This window comes from Tamandua tetradactyla, chromosome 12 (genome assembly GCF_023851605.1).
Source record: "Tamandua tetradactyla isolate mTamTet1 chromosome 12, mTamTet1.pri, whole genome shotgun sequence".
NCBI lineage: Eukaryota > Metazoa > Chordata > Mammalia > Pilosa > Myrmecophagidae > Tamandua > Tamandua tetradactyla.
This window is the reverse complement of record NC_135338.1, coordinates 73,314,025-73,335,982: the sequence shown is the minus strand read 5'-3', so window position 1 is coordinate 73,335,982 and position 21,958 is coordinate 73,314,025. Positions and strand designations below refer to the sequence as shown.

General features: G+C 35.7%; 1 protein-coding gene across 8 annotated transcripts in view; it reads left to right on the top strand.

The window, feature by feature from the left end:
• The window catches only part of GLCE (glucuronic acid epimerase), a 113,983-nt gene that overhangs the window by 7,602 nt on the left and 84,423 nt on the right, over positions 1 to 21,958 (top strand). For 4 of the 8 annotated variants that reach the window (XM_077123944.1, XM_077123939.1, XM_077123946.1 and 1 more), the window contains exon 2: positions 8,043 to 8,129. The exons of the other annotated variants lie outside the window; for them this stretch is intronic. The gene's annotated coding sequence lies outside the window, so the exon portion shown is untranslated. The remainder of the gene's footprint in view (positions 1 to 8,042; positions 8,130 to 21,958) is intronic. 8 annotated transcript variants of the gene reach the window in all.

Genomic DNA, 21,958 nt, shown 5'->3' with positions numbered 1-21,958 from the left:
TCTGGCCTCAAAACCATGAGTGAATAAATTCCCATTGTTTAACCAGGCCCATTTCATGGTATAATAGAAAGGCTTTTAAAAGAATGCCTCATGCATTGTGTTGTAAAAGGTATTTCAACCAGAATTAATGGTATATTATTGTGGTTATTTCTTTTTTTAATCAATACTTTTTTTGGAAATAGATATTGTAAAAACACATTAAAAATTCAAAGACCCAAACAGGCATTTAGTGAAAAGTCATTGTCCCATCCTGTCCTGTCCTATACTTCACCCACCCAGTTGCTTCACAGACAACCAACCATTGTTATCAGTTTCTTATGTATGTCTCTAAAGATATGTATGTAGATCATATATATATATGTGAATGTTTATGTGTATGTACATGACAGTATATATGTGTGTGAGAGTGTGTTTATTTTTACATATCAAAACTTTAGACAAATTGGGGAGAACATACACTAAATACTGGTCTGGTTCAGATGTGCTATTGTATACTTCATTGTGTACTAAAAATTAGAAAGGGTCTGAAAATCATTAGTATTTGGCTACAGGCCCAGAAAAAAAGAAAGGCAGGGTATGGCAGTATTTGGCAGTAATTTTCTATAAGACAAGTGGCCTTAGCTCTTTTTATTATTGTATCAATTCTTTGACAATAGCACTTGTGTTTATAGTACAGGTTCTGTAGTACTGTTCCAGAATGGAAAGCCAAGTTTTTGGAAATTAGACATTTGATACCTGAAAGAAACTCTTTAAAGTACAAAAGCTATTTGGAGGTATTTAGGAGAACATTTAGGGAAAAGATACTTTATTCTTAAACATTTTAAGATTTCTTTGCTTTACAGTTAACACTTTTAGCAGAATTTTCATGACTTTGTTACTTAACAGGCAAAGATTGAGCTTGAATAATTGCAAATAAAATTTGTCCTTTTCCTAAATACTTACTTACCTATTTAAAAATGAATCAGCCACAATATGAACATTTAAAAAATATTATATCTTTAGAATATATTTTTAAAAAATTTTTATTTAATAGTGTAGTAGTAATTTGTTTCATATATCAAAGATCTTTCCGCTTGACTTGGATGCCATTGCTAAATAAATGATCTGTAGAAGTCAGAGGCTTTAATTGGATTCTACAGAGCTTTAAGGCTTTAGGGAAAATATATATTTGCTTTGGGGATAGATTTTTTTTAAGCCCTTATTTCCAAAAATAAAATTAGGGGATGACTGTTGTATACTGAAAACTCTTTGCATGGTCCTGGATAAGTTAATTTGCAATTGCTGGAGTTTGGATCTCTTTTTCCAAACGAATTATTGGCTATAAAGGTTGCTGAAAGAATTTACACCTAGTAGTGTTCGGTAATATTTGGGGAGTTTTAAGAAAGAGTTTGTCAAAGGTGGGAAAACATTATCCTGATTTTTAAAAATATCTAATTTTGAAATAATTATGTATTTACAGAAGAATTGCAAAGAGAGTATAGAGAATTAACATATACCCTTCACCCAGCTTTTGCTAATGTCAAAATCTTATATAACCATGATACATTTATCAAAACTAAGAAATTGATCCAGATTTTTTTTTTAATAAAAGAAGATTCAACAAGGCATGCTGTTCTCACCTGACATGCTGGAGATATGGGTTTGATTCCCAGTGCCTGCTCATGCAAAAAAAAAAAAAAGAAGAAGATTCAACAACTCGTCTTTTGAATGCTAACTATGTGTAAAAGAGTGTTTTAGCTGCTGAAATAGGTACCCAATTGGAAAACAAGGGTTGCAGGTAATGATGTAGACTAGTGAGCTTGGCATCATTTCTTTTTTTATATATATTTTTATTGAGAAATCATACAAATACAGTGCGTATATGGTATGCAGTGGCACTCACTGTCATCACATAGTTGTGTATTCATCATCGTAATCATTTTTAGAACATTTGCATCACTCCAGAAAAAGAAATAAAAAGAAAAAAGAAAAACCCTATATATCCCATACCTCTTACCCCTTCTTCTCATTGACCACTAGTATTGTAATCTACCCAATTTTTTTTTACCCTTTATTTATTTTTTCCTTATTTCCATTATTTATTTTTGCCCTTATTTTTTAAATACATCTGTCCATACCCTGGATAAAGAGAGTGTCAGCCACAAGGTTTCACAATCACACAGTCATACTGTAAAAGCTATATAATTATACCGTCATCTTCAGAAATCAAGGTTATTGCAATACACTTCAGCAGTTTCAGGTACTTCCCTCTAGCCACTCCAATACATCATAAACTGAAAAGGGATATCTATATAATCCGTAAGAATAACCTACAAGATAACCTCTTGACTCTGAAATCTCTCAGCCACTGACACTTGATTTTGTCTCATTTCTCTCTTCTCCTTTTTGGTCAAGAAAGCCCTCTCAATCCCATGATCCTGGGTCCCAGCTCATCCGTGGAGTTCTTTCCCATGTTGCCAGGGAGTTTTACGCCCCTGGGAGTCATGTTCCTCATAGGGGTCAGGGCAGTGAATTCACCTGCCATGTTGGCTTAGAGAGAGGGGCCACACCTGAGCAACAAAAGAGGTTCTCTTGGGGGTAACTCTTAGGCATACTTATAAGTAGGCTTAGCTTCTCCTCTGCAAGAATAAGTTTCATAGGGGCGAACCCCAAGATTGAGGGCACAGCCTATTGAATTGGTTGTTCCTAGTGCTTGCAAGAATATCAGGAATTCCCCAAATGCGAAAGTTGAATATTTCCTCCTTTCTCCCCATTCCACCAAGAAGACTTTGCAAATACTTTTTTATTCTCTGCCCAGATTACCCTGGGATATATTGAGTTGGCATCATTTCTGAACAAATTCTCAAACAGAGTAAATATCATTGTGTTATAGGTACTTGTAAAAGATGGCACTGATCACTAGGAGCTAGCATAGGTTTACAAAGAACAAGTCATATCACATTATCCTCACTTCCTTTTCTTATATAGTAAGTCAACTTGTAGGAACACCAGGGAATGCTGTGGCCACAACACGTCAAGAATTATAGCTATACTTATTGGATTTTTAATTATGTACCGTGCACTGGGTTAAATGCTTTATTTAGATTATCTCATTTAGTTCTTATTTTACAGTTGAGGAAAAGGACACTCAAAGCTATATGGAGAACATTTGACAGTCTTTTATGATGTCTTTATAGACAAGATAGAATAAATAAAGTGGTCTGAATAATTATGTAGTTGGTAGATTTGTAACTGATTGAAAGACTATACCCAAAGGCTGAGGATTAGTGGACACGTGAAAATTAAACACCGGGATGCATTCATTGGTGGTATGCCTCAAGACACTATCTTCCCCCATGTTCTAAACAAGATTTTTGTCAGTTCTTCTTAAAATTGTGAGGGAGCTAGTATGTTACATAACAGAATCAGGATCCTACCCTCACCCCCCAAATTTAAATAATTAGCACAACAGACTGAATCTAAGAAAATATATTAGAAATAACACATTTTATATTTCACATGTAGATAGGTAATAATGACAAACAGAGCCTGACAATTGAATTTTTAAAAGAGAATCTGCACAAATACAGATGGGAAACTTGCAGAGCTAACAGCAGTAGATACTTAAAAAAAGCAAAAAACAGAGACGTATGCCTGGGTCTCTGTCTCTTATTTTGTCAGAAGTTCATGAGTCAGTGGTTTATTTAAACTGCCCCAAAGGCTAACACCCATTTAAGCTACATTATTTTGAAGCATCTTGAACAAAACATAGTTGATTCTCATTTTTAGGCTTAATGTTTTTCAGTTCTTTTTATCACATTTTAAGGAGGACATTGATAAATAATATATCTGGAGGAGAGTAATATGAAGGAAGCATGTCTTGAGAGATACTTGCCAAGTTGTTAGAACATTTGAGATTGTTCAGCCTGGAAGAAGGAAGACTTTAGTGGGATATATGGTAATGCTTTTCAAATAAGAATTGTATCGTCTTTAACATTCTTTTTGACTCAATTCTGTGATTCTGTGAAACACAGGAATGGATAGTGACAGATTTACGTCCGGAAGGGGCGGTTCATTAGTTCCCGAAGACGTGTTGTGTGGGGTGACACAGCCTCCAGCAGCTCAAGTTGCATTGCCCTTCCCCATTCCCCTGACCTAACAGCAAATAGATTAAATGCATCTTTTGTATTTCCAGAGACTAGAGCTTGGAACAGTGAATGAAACAGGTAGGGAAATATGGATTCATAATGAAAAAGACGGGCCTAACAGTTGAAATGAAAATGGAGTGGACATTCTCTCATTGAGGCATTAAAACCTGTATTGAGTAAGGTTTAATCAAATTATCCTCCAAGGTCTTTCCATTTCCAAGCTTTTTAAAAATTTCATTGTGACTATAATTCTCCATAGGAAAAATTTCTTTTGGGCATATCACTTATTCTCAATACTTTATGGTTTTGTATAGCATCAAATGTTAGGGAAAACTATACTTTCTTGATTATCACCCTCCAAAATACCGATATTAGGATACAAAATTAATTTAACTAGATTATTTTTTTAAAGTTTATGTATAATTCCAAAGAAATACAAATTTTATTAAGGTTTGTTTTAGAAAATTGCAAACTATTTGAAGTTCTTAAATGTGATGGATTTAATTAAATTGAAATATTTTCATTACTTCTCTCTTCCACGATAAAAAAATTAGTGGCAAAAATTGAAACCAGAGGTTATTAACTTCTAAATAATTTGGGTGTTTAAATCCAAAATGAAATAATAAGCTAATTTTTTTCATTGTCCTTTGAAAAAACCTGGAGCTTTTCTTCCTTTGTAATTTTGTTAGTATTTTCCACCTAAGAATACTGGCTCCCTCTTTCATAGGGAAGACCCAGACCCATTTCTTAAAGCCTTCTAAGGTACCTCATCCAATGCTGGTATTGTTCTTCCTTTTCTTGCAGTTTAGTATTATATTAGCACTGATCTCTTACTCTTATGAATTGTTTCCTCATTGCTTTACATATGTAATTTTTTTTTAACCAAAAGATTATAAGGTCCGTGAGAACTCCTTAACTATGGCAGAAAAAGTATTTACTGAATAGTTAAAATTAAGAAACTCGGTTGTTGTATGAATTTCTGCTAATATGGAAACATTTAGTAGCAGAAATGAAAAAAACTCTATGCAGAACTTCCATTTGTTTAATTTCTACTTTTATCTCCAGTGTATCTTTACTTTTCCCTTCATCCAATGTATTATAAAATCTATAAATTATAGTATTATATCAATTTAAATATTGTAAAGTAAGAAAAAATCATTCATACTGACATTCTAATAGCATTGTCAAATTTTGGAGTTTCATTCTAATTGTTTTCTATGCATGTGCCAGTTTCTTTGTGAGTGGCAGATAACTAAAAATGCTTGTTTCAAAAAAATTTCTCATAAGAATAAAGAAAAATCAGGAGATATGTTCCAGTAAGCTGAAAAGTGCCAGTGGTTTACTTTTTACCTTATCATGTTAATATGAACACAATAATGGCTAATGAAAAAAATAAATTACAAACGTTCAATAATGTTGAATAACGATGGCAATTTTAATTGAGCCACAGAGGAAATTAATTTAAAATCATTAGCTTTATTTTTTTATATTCTTTTATTCTCCACATAAAATCTTTTTCATACATAACAGGTGTTCACACTTAGAATTTTAAAAGATCAGGTCAGTATTATCATACTGGTGATCCATTTGCCTTCTTCAGTAAAGCTGATGAGCTTCATTTTTTTTTTCTTGATGACCTTCGTTTTGATGGTAGTCTTTCACTGATTCTTCATCTGGGGTTTCTCTGCAATGTAGATGTTTATTTTCCAATTATATTACCTCAATTAAAATTCTGAAGACATTCAGAAAATTGGGTAAATTTATTGGGTATTATTTATAACCCTTGAATAACATGACATCAAGTTACAAGTTGTAAGATGGCTATATTGGGTGGAAAATGTTGAATTGTGCTGAAAATCATATAATATTGTTTTTAAATGCTTATCTTTAGAAGCTAATTGCCCATTATATACTAATGTTACATCTCTCGAATAACTGTACTAAAGAATGCGGTATAAATCGAAGTCACTTTTTTTTTTTGAAGTCATTTTTTTTTTTGACATTGGATGTGATTATATTTGCATCACCACATTTTAGTGCCTGAAGGGACTATAAATATTTGTGTGGTCCAGAAATTTTCAGTGGAACCATTTTTTTCCAAACTCCTATGTGGCTATTTGCATGTATACATACAAATACAAATATTATTTGATATAACTTTAAGTACAAATTTATTACTTTAACTTATTATAAAGACAATCAGTGGCACTGAGGGTAGATTATTAAATTGTGTTTGTCTTCATGGAGCTTTATTTTGTACCATTTTATCCGCAGCACTTAATAGAGCCTACTGAATAACAGATTCCAAGTGTATCTTAGTGGAATGAATGAATGGATGAATGACTGAATGAATGGGGCCATTTTGATGTATACAAGAATTTGAAAACTGGACAATGGATGGTAGTTATAGTCTTCAGTCTCTGCATTTAATTTATTTATTTTGTTTTGATTACACAATATCCATTTTCTCTACATCCTCCCCATCATTTGGTTCTGTCACTGGTTTTTAATTTTAGTTCTAATAGGTGAGATAGTAGTATCTCATTCTGATTTTAATTTGCATTTCCCTAATGGCTAACCATATTGAATACATTTTTATATTTGTCATCTGTATGTCCACTTTGGTGAAATGTCCTTTCAGATCTTGTGTCCATTTTCTCATTGGATTGCATTTGTGCTGTTAAACTTATGATATTTCAGAACGATATTCTAAATATGAGTCCTTTGTCAAATATTTGGTTTGCAATTATTTGTTTCATCTAAGTTGTAAAATGTGTTGATCTAAAGTTATTTATAAGATTTCCCTATTATCTGTAGAATCTGTGATGATGCCACTTACTTCATTCCTGATATTGATTATTTGTGTATTTTTCTTTTTTCCTGATCAGTCTGGCTAAAGGCTTATCAGTTTTATTGCCTTTTTCAAAGAACTGGTTTTTGGGTTTGTGGTTTTTCTCTATCAGTTCTGTTTTCCATTTCATTGATCTTTATTATTTCCTCCCTTCTGCTTATTTTGGTGTAATTTGCTTTTCTTTTTGTACTTTCTAAAAGTAGAAACTAAGGACATTCATTTGAGACCTTTCTTCCTTTCCAGTATAAGCTTTTACTGCTATAAAATTCTCCTTAAGTAATGCTTGAGTAGAATTCTACAGATTCTGGTATTTTTTTTTGCTTTTATTTTCCCTCAGTTCAAAATACTTTCTAACTTGTCTTTCCCCCCTTTTTTGATGCATGGATTTTTTAAAGATGTATTATTTTTCAAATACCTGAGAGTGTTTCATCTAGAATCTTTCTCTTATTTATTTATTTATTTGCATAGGCAGGCACCGGGAATTGAACCCGGGTCTCCAGCATGACAGGCGAGAACTCTGCCTGCTGAGCAACTGTGATCCGCCCTCTCTTATTTATTTTTTAATGCAATTTTATAAGATATATTCACATGCCATATAATCATCCAAAGTATAACATTGACGGCTCACAATAGCATCATAAAGTTGTGCATTCATCACCACAATCAATTTTAGAACATTTTCATTACTCCCAAAATAAAAAATAAAAAAGAACACCCCAAACATCCCATACTCTTTATTCCCCTTATTCTTTATTATTATTATTTTTGTCTTTATTTTCTTACTCATCTGCTCATACACTGGATAGAGGGAGTGTCAGTCATGAGGTTTTCACAATCACGTGGAGTCATTGTGAAAGCCAAATAGTTATGCACTTATCATCAAGAATCAAGGCTACTGGATTTCAGTTCAGCAGTTTCAGGTATTTCCTTCTAGCTATTCTAATACACTAAAAACCAAAAAAGGAAAATCTATATAATGCATGAGAATAACCTCCAGAATGACCTGTTTGAAATCTCTTAGCCACTGAAACTTTATTTTCTTTCATTTCTTTTTCCCCATTTAGTCAAGAAGGCTGTCAGTTCCACAATGCCAGGGCCAGGCTCATCCCTGGGAGTCACGTCCCACGTTACCAGGAACACTTAACACTCCTGTGAGTATGTCCCAAGAGGGGAGGATATTGATTTTATTTACAGAGTAGGGCTTAGAGAGGCCACATCTGAACAATAAAAGAGGTTTTCTGAGGGGTGACTCATAGTCGTAATTATAAGTCAGTTAGCTTCAGTACTGCAGGAATAAGTTTCATAAGGGCAAGCCTCAAGATCAAGGGCTTGGTTTATTAAATTGGGAGTCCCTGATGCTTGAGAGAATATTAGAAATTCCCCCGGTAGAGAAGTTTAATATTTTCACGTTTTTCCCCAGTTCCTCAAGGGGACTTTGCAAATACTTTTTTATTTTCTGCCCCAAATACTCTGGAATGTATCAGAGTATTACATTAACCTATACAGAATAATAAGATCGCATTCCCTATTCTAGGTTCCGTGTTGTTAGGTTCTTTAAATAAACTGACCAGGCAGGTTTAATTAGATAGTGTACTATAGAAGAAAAAAAAATTTTTTTGTTTGAGTATCTTTAGTTGTTTCAACTCCTGTATCTTATTTGAAGTGTTAGTTTGTTCCTTTGACTGGGCCATTTTTTTCCTCCTAGTATGACTCGTGATTTTTTTGCTGGTATCTAAACATGTAATTTTCTTGATTAGTTTATTGTGCAGGCCATTTTCTCTTACCTAGGGTTTATTTATTTATTTATTTTGGTTGACTTTGTTCTCCGTTCTTTGACATTCAGTTCAACTTGTTCTAGACCTCTAGCTTAGTTTCTGTTTAATTGATCACAATTTTTCAGCTCTTGTTTGTCTGTATCTTGCCCTGCCACACAGAATCTACCCCAATCAGTTTTTTCCAGACGAGACAGGCCCAGGTCTCAGAAAGAGGGTGTAGTCAGTCTCAAGGTTCCCTGAGAATGAGACCCTGCAGAGTGTTATGGTAGTCTTTGCTGTGAAGCCTCTTGATTCTGTACTTTTCTTATCCAGTCCAGCAGGTGGCGCTTGTCAGCCTGCAGCTCCCCAATGACATAAAGTGGTACAGTGCCTTTAATTCTCAGCAGAACAAGGTCTGCCTGGGGTGTCATTGACTCAGAGGCTGAGGTAGAAGGCAGGCTTAAACTGTTTCTGTTTTCCAGTCCCTGGGGTCTGAATTCTCTAAATGAGGGAAGATATACCCTTTAGGAAATTATCTCCTTCGTCTGACTACTTTATCTTTAGACATTCCTTAACTCTGCCCTTGCCTGGATCATGGCTGAAATCTGAGGATGCCTAACAGCTTAATGGGCAGCTAAAAAGTGAAAAAAAAAAAAAAAAAAAGAAAGAAAGAAACAAGGGTAATCCTTTTCAGAGCCATCCTCCAGCCCTCTGGGTTTGTCAATCAAGAGCTGAAGTCAGTACCTGGCTTTATGTGTCCCTTTTCTTCGTAGCTCTTTTCCAGTATTCTGGGCTCAGCCAACTCCAAAAGCGTCTTTTTTTTTGTCTTGTTTTGTTTTTTCCCAGCTCCACCTCTTTCTGATGGGCAGAAACCTCCAGATTCCTTTCGTACTTGCTCCAGGTTTATCTATGCTCAGAGCTTGTATTCAGCATTCAAATTTATTAATTCCACAGTTGGACCTTGGTTGAGCTACTTTCCTTTGCTCCTAGTACAGACTGCTTCTTTTGCCCACAAGGAAAGAACTCCAAAACAGTGGGGGAGGGCGCTAGCCTCCATAGCTTGGGGGACTTACAGTTCTGTGCTGTGATCTCGGCCCTTTTGCCTGTTCCAAACTGGTGTACAGAATGTATCCGATCATGGGAATCACCCCAGCAGTTGTTCCAGACAATTCCTGGCTGTTTACTACTGTCCTAGAGGACTGACTAAATTGCATTCCTCCCTACCTCTTACCGATCTCTAAATTAGTTCTATTGTGGTCAGAGAAAATACTGTCTATAAATTGAATCCTTTTCAACTTATATCCCAGATTATGGTCTCTCTTTCTGAGTGTTCTGTGTACCCTTAAGAAGTATGTGGGGTGGGCCACGATGGCTCAGCAAGTAAGAATGCTTGCCTGCCATGCCCAAGGACCCGGGTTCGATTCCCGGTGCCTGCCCATGTAAAAAAAAAAGAGAGAGAGAGAGAAGTATGTGTATTCTGCTGTTATTGGATAAAATATTCTACAAATGTTTTCCTGATCAAGTTGGTTAATAGTGTTGTTTATGTCTTCCATATCCTTGCTCATTCTCTATGTACATCAGTTGTTGAGAGTGGGGTACTGAAATTTCTTCTTATAATTGTGGATTTGTCTGTTTCCTGGTATGTATTTTGAAACTCTGCTTTTAGGTACATACATTTAGTATCGTTATGGTCTCTTAATAGACTCTTTTGTCATTATGAAATGACTTTACCAGCAATAAAGTAGTCTTTGTTCTAAAAATCCATGTTCTTTTACATTAATGTAGCTATTCCAATTTCTTTCGAGTAGTGCTAGCATGGCATATCTTTTCCTGTTTTGCTGCTTTTAATCTACTTGTATGTCTATATATAAATGTGTTTCTTGAAGACAGCTTATAATTGGGTCTTACTTTTCTATCCATCTAACAGTCCCTGCTTTTTAAACGATGGTGTTAGCCCGTTTATACTTAATGTGATTATTGGTATATTATATTTGAGTCTGTCATCTTAGTGTTTGTTTTTCATTGGTTCCATCTGTTCTTTGGTCCCTTTTTCCCTCTTTTTATGCATTCTTTTAGATTGAGTACTTTCTGTTATTCATATGTATTGTTTTAGTTGCCTTATTAGCTATGACTACTTGTTTGGTTATTTTAGTGGCTACCTTTGGTTTAGAGTGTACATCTTTAATTTATGACAGTCTACATTTAAAGAATATTACGCCGCTTCCTGTATGGTACAAGAACCTTACAAAGTATACTTCCATTTCTCCCTTGTTGGCCTTTATGCTATTGTTATCATTTGTGTTTTACTTTTACATATGTTATTACCACCACAATACATTATTACTTTTTATTTAAACACTAAATTATCTTTTACAGAGATAAAAAAAGTTAAAACAATTAAAAAATTCTTCACCTTCCATACGGGACACCCGGGTTTGATTCCTGGACCATGCACCCAAAAAGAAAATAACAAAAACGAAATTACCATTTTTGGTGCTCTTCATTCCTTTAGTAGATCCAGATTTGTATCTCATTTTCCTTCTGCTTAAGGATCTTGTGGTAGTTAGGTTCAGGTGTTAACTTGGCCAGATGTTGGTGCCTAGTTCTACTGCTGTCATTAGCATGTGAAAATCATCTATGGCTGATTATGTCTACAGTCAGTTAAGGGAAATACCTTCTGCAATGAGTGATGTTTAATTTAATTAGCTGGAGGCTTAAAAGAAAGAGAGATCAGTAGAGAGCTCAATGCAGGACAGCCCAAGCAGCTCTGTATAGCTCATCTCAGCACTCACAGCTCAGCCTAGACTTTGGAGATGCTGGAAGGAATCACCCTGGGGAAGGCTGTTGGAACCCAGAAACTGGGAGAGAAGGCCAGCAAACATTGCCCTGTACCTTCCCATGTAAGAGAGAACCTCATATGAAAGTAAGCTGCCTTTCATCTAAAGAACTATAAGTTTTTGTTTGTTTGTTTGTTTTTTGGTGCATCATCCGGGAATCTAACCCAGGTATCCTGCATGAAAGATGAGCATTCTACCACTGAAGCACCCATGCACCCTCATCTAAAGAACTATGTTTTTAACTGAATACATCCCATTTTATTAAAAGCCAGTCCATCTCTGGTATGTTGCATTCTGGCAGCTTTGGCAGACTAAAATAGAGTCTAACATTTTTTTGTGAAGTGAGTCTACTGGTAATGAATTATTTCTGCTTTATGTGTTTGAAAATGTTGCTATATTGCTTTTTCTATTAAAAGATAGTTCTGCTGAGTATAGGTATCTACACTGACAGATTTTTTTTTTCTTTCAGTACTTTAAAAATGTTTTACAGTGTGTTCTTGTTTGTACTGTTTCCACCATCTGATGGCATCCTCTCCATAAAAACATGTCTTTTTTTTCCTCTGACTGGCTTAGATTTTTTTCTTTATTACTGGTTGTTCTACTTTGCAAGCTGCTGGAATGTGATATACCAGAAACAGATCAGCTTTTAAAAAGGGGAATTTATTAAGTTCCAAGTTTACAGTTCTAAGGCTGTAAAAATATCCAAATTAAAGCAAGGCTGTATGGAGAAGCTTAGACTACCTATAGGCATGCCTAAGAGTTACTTCTGGAGGACCTCTTTTGTTGCACAGATGGGACCTCAATCTCTCTAAGTCCAACTCTGCAAGTTGAAATCATTGCCCTCCTCCTACATGGGACAGGACATCCAGGGATGAAAGTCTAGATGACTCCCAAGGATGAATCCAGACCTAAGGCTGTGGGATCAACAATTCCATCCTGACCAAAAGGGGGAAAAGAAGTGTAATTAATTAAATATCGGTGACAGAGAGAGTTCAAATAGAGTTGAGAGGCTACTCTGGAGGTTGCTCTTATACAAGCTTTAGTTAGTCCTTGCTACCTATCATAACTTGCCAACTCCCAACCAGGACCATTCTAGCCAATCCTAAAGAACACCTAGGGGGCAATGTATAAGATTGCACAAGGGTTCCATGCACTCACATAACTTTCCAGAATCCTACAACCTCCAGGTGGGTCCCTGTTCCAGATGAGTCCTGACACCTAGCTCAGCCTCTCTAGAACATCAGATAGTTCCATCTCCCTACCCCAAATTAGTGACAGACCCTTTCAATATGAGAAATTTAGAATTGCCATAGCCCAAGCACCCCTAAAGAGAGGAATGGAAAGATCAAAGATGTTGGTGGAGTTATACATAGAAGATAGGATTTAACAAATGAATATGAATGCCAAATCATTAAATTGAGATCTCTTTTAGTCTCCAGTATTTTAAAGCAGCTAGAAGTAAAAACCTGAAATTATGGAATTGTAACCCATGTCAAAGTCTGAAATATGTTCTATAATTAATTGTGGTGCGGTGCTTTTTAAATTTATAGCTTTTTTGTATGTATGTTATTTTTCACGAGAAAAGTTAATTGTGATGATAAAAAAAATATTTAAGCCCTCTGGCCTCCTATATTCTTGAGCAGCTAGAAGGAAAAATATGAGAGGATCGTATGGTAGCCCATGACAAACTCTGGGATCTGTCCTTTAACTACTTGTTGAAGAATGCTTTGAAAACTATTGCTGTTTTATTTCTTTGCTTTTTGTATTTGTTATACTATACAATAAAAAAAAGTTTAAAAAAGTGATCGAGGAGTTAGTCATACAGAGAAGCTTGGGTTTAACAAATGAGTATGAGTGCTGAATTAGTATATTGCTATATCTTTTAGTCTCCAGTACCTTAGAGCAGCTAGAAATAAAAACCTAAAATTGTGAATTGTAACCCATACCAGACTCTGAAATTTGTTCTATAACTAATTGTTGCAATGTACTCTGAAATTTATTGCTTTTTTGTGTATATGTTATTTTTCACAAAAAAAGAAGAGTATAATAGAGAAGAAAGGATTCAACAAATGAATAGGACTACTGAGTTAATATATTAATACTTCTGTGGGTCTCCAGTGTCTTGGACCAGCTAGAAGAAAAATGAAAAATCTTGGAAATGTAACCCATACCAAACTTTAAAATCTGTTGTATAACTACTTGTTAAAATGTACTTGGAAATTTATTGCTTTTTTGCATATACTTTTTTTTAGAATTAAAAAAAAAGTTTTTAAAAATACAATTCTGAAGTTTAAAAAAAAAAAAAAAAGCAAGGCTATAGAAATGTCCAATCTAAGTCATCCAGGGAAAGATTCCTTGGTTTAAGAAGGCTGATGACATTCAGGGTTTCTCTGTCAACTGGAAAGGCACGTGGCAAACATGGCGATTTGTGTTTTCTCTCCAGGCTTCTTGTTTCATGAAACTTCCCTGGGGGTGTTTTCCTTCTTCATCTTAAAAGTTCTCTGGCTATGTGGGCTCTCACGGCTTTTGTGGCTCTGAAGCTTTTTCCAAGATGTTTCCTCTTTTAAAGGATTCCAGTAAACTAATCAGGACCCACCTGGAATGGATGGAGTCATATTTCCCTCTTATCAAAGGTTAATACCCACAATTGGGTGTGTCACATCTCTTTGGGGATAATCTAATCAAGTTTCCAGTTTATAGTTCTGAATAGGGATTAAAAGAAACGGCTGCTTCCACAACATAGATCAGTATTAAAACATGACTTTTCAAGAGTGCATGATCCTTTCAAACCAGCACATTCCACTCTCTGGATCCTAAAAAAAACATGTTTTTCCCATATATAAAATATATTCATTCTATCACAGTATCAAAAATTAACAATAAAATGTAATACCAAGTCAAACAGTACAAAATTTCATCAAAGTCAGTTACAGGCATGGTCTATCCTAAGGCAAAATTCTCCTCTGGCTCTGGACCTGTAAAACTTAGAACAGGTTATCTGTTGCCAACATACAAAACAGGGACAGTCATATAATACAATTTCCCATTTCCATAGGGAGATATTGGAAGGAACATGGGTCACACTGAAAACCTGGGGGGCAAGCTTCATAACATTTCAGTCTGAGTAATTTATCATCAGGGCTTTAGAAAGTGCCAGTCCCACCCTTTCCAAGGGCATAGGCATTGGCCTGCTTCTCTCCGAATGCAGCCATGGGGGACATTGGGGAGACCACCTTTTTCTCGGCTCTACCCTCTGTAAGCACTGGGGTCATTCCCGTGCTCTCTGCCTTCTGCAGGGCACATGCTCAACCCCTCCATGTGGTGGCAGCCAGGCTCTCCCCAGTCCCCAGGGACTGTGCTCCACCCCTTCCAAGGGCTGAGGCAACACAACCCTTCCAGGGCAAGGAGGTGAAAGGCCCACCCTGTGACTTCGGGGCAAACCCACCCTCCGCAAGTGCTTTTGTGGGTCCTGGTTTGAGTTCTCCTGACTTCAGACCTTAGCCTCTGAAGACATCCTACATTCACTATGTCCCTCTCCTGAGTCTTTAAGTCCAGGCTGACGGGCTCCATTTATGCAGATCCCACAACACTCTTGTAGGCCTTCCATGTAGTAGGCGAGGATCATGCCCATCAGACAGAAGGAGTTTCCACACATCCTTCGTGAATAACTCCGTCTCCAATCCGGACTTTCTCTGAAATGGTTGATCAGTGCCACATTGGGTTAAATCCTCACATGGGACACTATTCTTGGCATCTCATTTTCTGGAAGCCCAGGATTTTCCAGACCGTCAAGTTCTGGTTACTTTATATCTAAGAGTTCAGTTCTCAACTTATCTCTTTCCTTTTGTATTTCACCATAAGCTGCTAGGAGAATCCAGGCTGCACTTTCTTATTTAATTTGGAAATCTCTTCTGCTAAATATCCAGGTTCATGGCTTTTAAAATTTGCCTTCCAACCAAAATCACTAGTCAATTTTGCCAAATTATCTACCCTTTTAAAACAAAGATCGCCTTCCTTCCAGTTTGCAATAACACACATCTCATTTCTGGGTACAGTCTCGTCAGAGATATCTTTAGAGTTCAAATTTCTACCAACAGTTTCTTCAGAGTATTCTAGGTCTTCTCTATCAACTCCTCACAACTATTCCAGAATCTTCCCCTTATCCATTTAAAAGGCCATTCCAGGGCGGGCCGCGGTGGCTCAGCGGGCAAAGTGCTTGCCTGCTATGCCGGAGGACCTCGGTTCGATTCCCGGCCCCAGCCCATGTACCAAAAACGGAGAAACAGAATACAATAAAACAAGAAAATGTTTAAAAGATGTTTCCCTTTCTTCCTTCCTTCCTTCTATCCTTCCTTCCTTCTCTCTGTCTTTCCTTAAAAAAAAAAAAAAAAAAAAAAAAAAGGCCATTCCAACATGTTTGGTACTTGGAAACTGCAGCAGCACCCCGCTTCTTCAGTTCCAAAATCTGTTCTAGTTTGTAAGCTGCCAGAATGCAATATACCAGATACGGAACAACTTTAAAAAAGGAATTTATTGAGTTGCAAGTTTATGGTTCTAAGACTATGAAAATGTCCAAATTAATTTCCGTGTAGGGAGATTTTTGATGACTGAGTCTCTTCACTTATGATTGGTTTGTTGAGATCTTCTGTTTCTTCTCTAGTCAGTACAAGTTGTTATGTGTTTCTAGGGATTTGTGCATTTCATCTAAGTTCTAGTCTGTTGGTGTGTAGTTATTCATTGTATCCTCTTATGTTTTTTTTTTTAATTTCCTCAGGGTCTGTACTAATGAACCCCCTCTCATTTCTGATTTTATTGTCATCCTCTCATTTTTTTTCTTTGTCATTCTAGCTAGGGTCTGTCTATTTTATGGATTTTTCTCAAAGGACCAACTTTTGGTTTGATAGATTTTTTTTCTATTGGTTTTTTTTTTTCTTCTCCAATTCATTTATTTCTGCTTTAATCTTTATCATTTCTCTTCTTCTGTTTGCTTTGGGGTTAGTTTGCTGTTCTTTCTCTAGTTTCTCCAGGTGAGCAGTTAAGTCCTCCATTTTTGTTCTTTCTCCTTTTTTAATATAGACATTTAGGGTAATAAATTTCCCTCCCAGCACTGCCTTTGCCACTTTACATAAATTCTTATATGTTGTATTCATCTAAAGATGAATATGTTTTCAGTCATCTCTAGGTATTTACTGATTTCTCTAGCAATTTCTTCTTTGACCTACTATCTGTTTAAGAGTGTGTTATTTAATCTCCATGTGTTTGTGAAAGTTCTGATTCTTTGGTGGTTATTGATTTCCAGCTTTATTCTGTTGTAATCAGAGAAAACGCTTTGAAAATTTCAGTCTTTTAAAATTTATAAAGACCTATTTTGTGTCCCAGCATATAATCTATCCTGGAGAATGTTCTGTGAGTATGAGAGAAGAATGTATATACTGGTGTTTTGAGGTGTAATGATTTATGTTTGTGTGTTTAGTCTAATTCTTTTTTCAAATTGTTTAAGTTCTCTGTTGCCTTGTTGATCCTGTCTGATTGTTTCAGCTATATAGGAGAGTGGTGTATGTAAGTCTCCACTATTATTGTTGAAGTGTCTGTTGCTTCCTTCGGTTTTGCCAATATTTGCCTCTTGTACTTTGACGCTTCTTGATTGGGAGTGTTCTAGTTTGAAAAAGCTGCCGGAATGCGATATACCTGAAATAGAATGACTTTTAAAAGGGGGAATTTATTAAGTTGCAAGTTGACAGTACTAAGGCTGTGAAAATGTCCAGATTAAGACATGACTACGAAAATGTCCAACTTAAGGCATCCAGGGAAAGATACCTCGGTTCAAGAAGGCCAGTGATGGTCAGGGTTTCTTTCTCAGCTAGAAAGGCACATGATAATGTCTGCTAGCTTTTTCTCCAGGAATCTTCAACAGTTTCCCTGGGACTCTGTCCGTCTGTAGATTCAGTGGCTCTTATGGCTCTAAAGCTTTTTCCATAATGGTTCCCTCTTAAAGGGCTCCAGTAAGCAACCCCGCCTTGAATGGGTGGAGACACATCTTCATGGAAACCATCTAATCAAAAGTTACTGCACAAAATTTGGTGGTAAACAAGTTGTTTACCATGGGAACAATCAAAAAGCTCCCACCCAACAGCACTGAATGAGGATTAAAGAACTTGGCTTTTCTGGGGTACACAACATTAAAACTGACACAGACTGCATAATCATTTATGATTGTTATTTCTTCTTGGTGAATTTTCCCTTTTTAAATATGTAGTGTCCCCCCTTGTCTCTTGACATCTTTACATTTAAAGTCTATTTCTTTTGATATTAATATAGTTACTCCTGCTTTCTTTTAGTTACAGCTTGTATGGAACATCTTTTTCTATTCTTTAATATCAATCTATTTATATCCTTTGGTCTAAGATGAGTCTCTTGTAAGCAGCGAATGGATAGGTCATATTTCTTAATCTGTTCTGCCAATCTGTATCTTTTAATTGGTGAGTTTAGTCCGTTAACATTCAAAGTTATTAATGTAAAGGCATTTCTTGAATCTACCATCTTACCCTGTGATTTTTATTTGTCGCATCTATATATTCTTTTCCCTCTTTCTCTTTTTATCCTTTATGTTACCCTTACTGGTACTCTTCAGTTCTGTGCCGTCCTCCAGATCTCCATCTCCTTTTTCTTTTCCAGCTGACAGAACTTCCTTTAGTATTTCTTGTCGGGCCTGTTTCTTTTTTTCTTTTTTTTTTTTTTTATTAATTAAAAAAAGAATTAACAAAACAATTAGAAATCATTCCATTCTACATGTACAATCAGTAATTCTTAATAACATCACATAGTTGCATATTCATCATTTCTTAGTACATTTGCATCGATTTAGAAAAAGAAATAAAAAGACAACAGAATAAGAATTAAAACAATAATAGAAAGAAAGAAAAAAAAAAACAAAAAACCTATACCTCACATGCAGCTTCATTCAGTGTTTTAACATAATTGCATTACAATTGGGTAGTATTGTGCTGTCCATTTCTGAGTTTTTATATCCAGTCCCGTTGTACAGTCTGTATCCCTTCAGCTCCAATTACCCCTTCTCTCTCTTTTTTTTTTTTTTTAATTAACGGAAAAAAAGAAATTAACCCAACATTTAGAAATCATACCATTCTACATATGGAATCAGTAATTCTTAACATCCTCACATAGATGCATGATCATCTTTTCTTAGTACATTTGCATCGGTTTAGAAGAACTAGCAACATAACCGAAAAAGATATAGAATGTTAATATAGAGAAAAAAATAAAAGTAATAATAGTAAAATCAAAACAAAACAAAACAAAAACCTATAGCTCAGATGCAGCTTCATTCAGTGTTTTAACATGATTACTTTACAATTAGGTATTATTGTGCTGTCCATTTTTGAGTTTTTGTATCTAGTCCTGTTACACCATCTGTATCCCTTCTACTCCAATTGCCCATTATCTTACCCTGTTTCTACCTCCTGCTGGACTCTATTACCTATGACATATTCCAAATTTATTCTCGAATGTCTGTTCACATCAGTGGGACCATACAGTATTTGTCTTTTAGTTTTTGGCTAGACTCACTCAGCATAATGTTCCTAGGTCCATCCATGTTATTACATACTTCATAAGTTTATCCTGTCTTAAAGCTGCATAGTATTCCATTGTATGTATATACCACAGTTTGTTTAGCCACTCTTCTGTTGATGGAGATTTCGGCTGTTTCCATCTCTTTGCAATTGTAAATAACGCTGCTATAAACATTGGTGTGCAAATGTCCGTTTGTGTCTTTGCCCTTAAGTCCTTTGAGTAGATACCCAGCAATGGTATTGCTGGGTCGTATGGCAATTCTATATTCAGCTTTTTGAGGAACCGCCAAACTGCCTTCCACAGTGGTTGCACCATTTGACATTCCCACCAACAGTGGATAAGTGTGCCTCTTTCTCCGCATCCTCTCCACTTGTCATTTTCTGTTTTGTTGATAATGGCCATTCTGGTGGGTGTGAGATGATATCTCATTGTGCTTTTGATTTGCATTTCTCTAATGGCCAGGGACATTGAGCATCTCTTCATGTGCCTTTTGGCCATTTGTATTTCCTCTTCTGATAGGTGTCTGTTCAAGTCTTTTTCCCATTTTGTAATTGGGTTGGCTGTCTTTTTGTTGTTGAGATGAACAATCTCTTTATAAATTCTGGATACTAGACCTTTATCTGATATGTCATTTCCAAATATTGTCTCCCATTGTGTAGGCTGTCTTTCTACTTTCTTGATGAAGTTCTTTGATGCACAAAAGTGTTTAATTTTGAGGAGCTCCCATTTATTTCTTTCTTTCTTCAGTGCTCTTGCTTTAGGCTTAAGGTCCATAAAACCGCCTCCAATTGTAAGTTTCATAAGATATCTCCCTACATTTTCCTCTAACTGTTTTATGGTCTTAGACCTAATGTTTAGATCTTTGATCCATTTTGAGTTAACTTTTGTATAGGGTGTGAGATATGGGTCTTCTTTCATTCTTTTGCATATGGATATCCAGTTCTCTAGGCACCATTTATTGAAGAGACTGTTCTGTCCCAGGTGAGTTGGCTTGACTGCCTTATCAAAGATCAAATGTCCATAGATGAGAGGGTCTATATCTGAGCACTCTATTCGATTCCATTGGTCGATATATCTATCTTTATGCCAATACCATGCTGTTTTGACCACTGTGGCTTCATAATATGCCTTAAAGTCCGGCAGCGCGAGCCCTCCAGCTTCGTTTTTTTTCCTCAAGATGTTTTTAGCAATTCAGGGCACCCTGCCCTTCCAGATAAATTTGCTTATTGGTTTTTCTATTTCTGAAAAATAAGTTGTTGGGATTTTGATTGGTATTGCATTGAATCTGTAAATCAATTTAGGTAGGATTGACATCTTAACTATATTTAGTCTTCCAATCCATGAACACGGTATGCCCTTCCATCTATTTAGGTCTTCTGTGATTTCTTTTAACAGTTTTTTGTAGTTTTCTTTGTATAGGTTTTTTGTCTCTTTAGTTAAATTTATTCCTAGGTATTTTATTCTTTTAGTTGCAATTGTAAATGGGATTCATTTCTTGAATTCCCCCTCAGCTTGTTCATTGCTAGTGTATAGAAATGCTACAGATTTTTGAATGTTGATCTTGTAACCTGCCACTTTGCTGTACTCATTTATTAGCTCTAGTAGTTTTGTTGTGGATTTTTACGGATTTTCGACGTATAGTATCATATTGTCTGCAAACAGTGATAGTTTTACTTCTTCCTTTCCAATTTTGATGCCTTGTATTTCTTTTTCTTGTCTAATTGCTCTGGCTAGAACCTCCAACACAATGTTGAATAATAGTGGTGATAGTGGACATCCTTGTCTTGTTCCTGATCTTAGGGGGAAAGTTTTCAATTTTTCCCCATTGAGGATGATATTAGCTGTGGGTTTTTCATCTATTTCCTCTATCATTTTAAGGAAGTTCCCTTGTATTCCTATCTTTTGAAGTGTTTTCAACAGGAAAGGATGTTGAATCTTGTCAAATGCCTTCTCTGCATCAATTGAGATGATCATGTGATTTTTCTGCTTTGATTTGTTGATATGGTGTATTACATTAATTGATTTTCTTATGTTGAACCATCCTTGCATACCTGGGATGAATCCTACTTGGTCATGATGTATAATTCTTTTAACATGTTGTTGGATACGATTTGCTAGAATTTTATTGAGGATTTTTGCATCTATATTCATTAGAGAGATTGGCCTGTAGTTTTCTTTTTTTGTAATATCTTTGCCTGGTTTTGGTATGAGGGTGATGTTGGCTTCATAGAATGAATTAGGTAGTTTTCCCTCCACTTCGATTTTTTTGAAGAGTTTGAGGAGAGTTGGTACTAATTCTTTCTGGAATGTTTGATAGAATTCAGATGTGAAGCCGTCTGGTCCTGGACTTTTCTTTTTAGGAAGCTTTTGAATGACTGATTCAGTTTCTTTACTTGTGATTGGTTTGTTGAGGTCATCTATGTCTTCTTGAGTCAAAGTTGGTTGTTCATGTCTTTCCAGGAACCCGTCCATTTCATCTAAATTGTTGTATTTATTAGCGTAAAGTTGTTCATAGTATCCTGTTATTACCTCCTTTATTTCTGTGAGGTCAGTAGTTATGTCTCCTCTTCCATTTCTGATCTTATTTATTTGCATCCTCTCTCTTCTTCTTTTTGTCAATCTTGATAGGGGCCCATCAATCTTATTGATTTTCTCATAAAACCAGCTTCTGGTCTTATTGATTTTCTCTATTGTTTTCATGTTTTCAATTTCATTTATTTCTGCTCTAATCTTTGTTATTTCTTTCCTTTTGCTTGCTTTGGGATTAGTTTGCTGTTCTTTCTCCAGTTCTTCCAA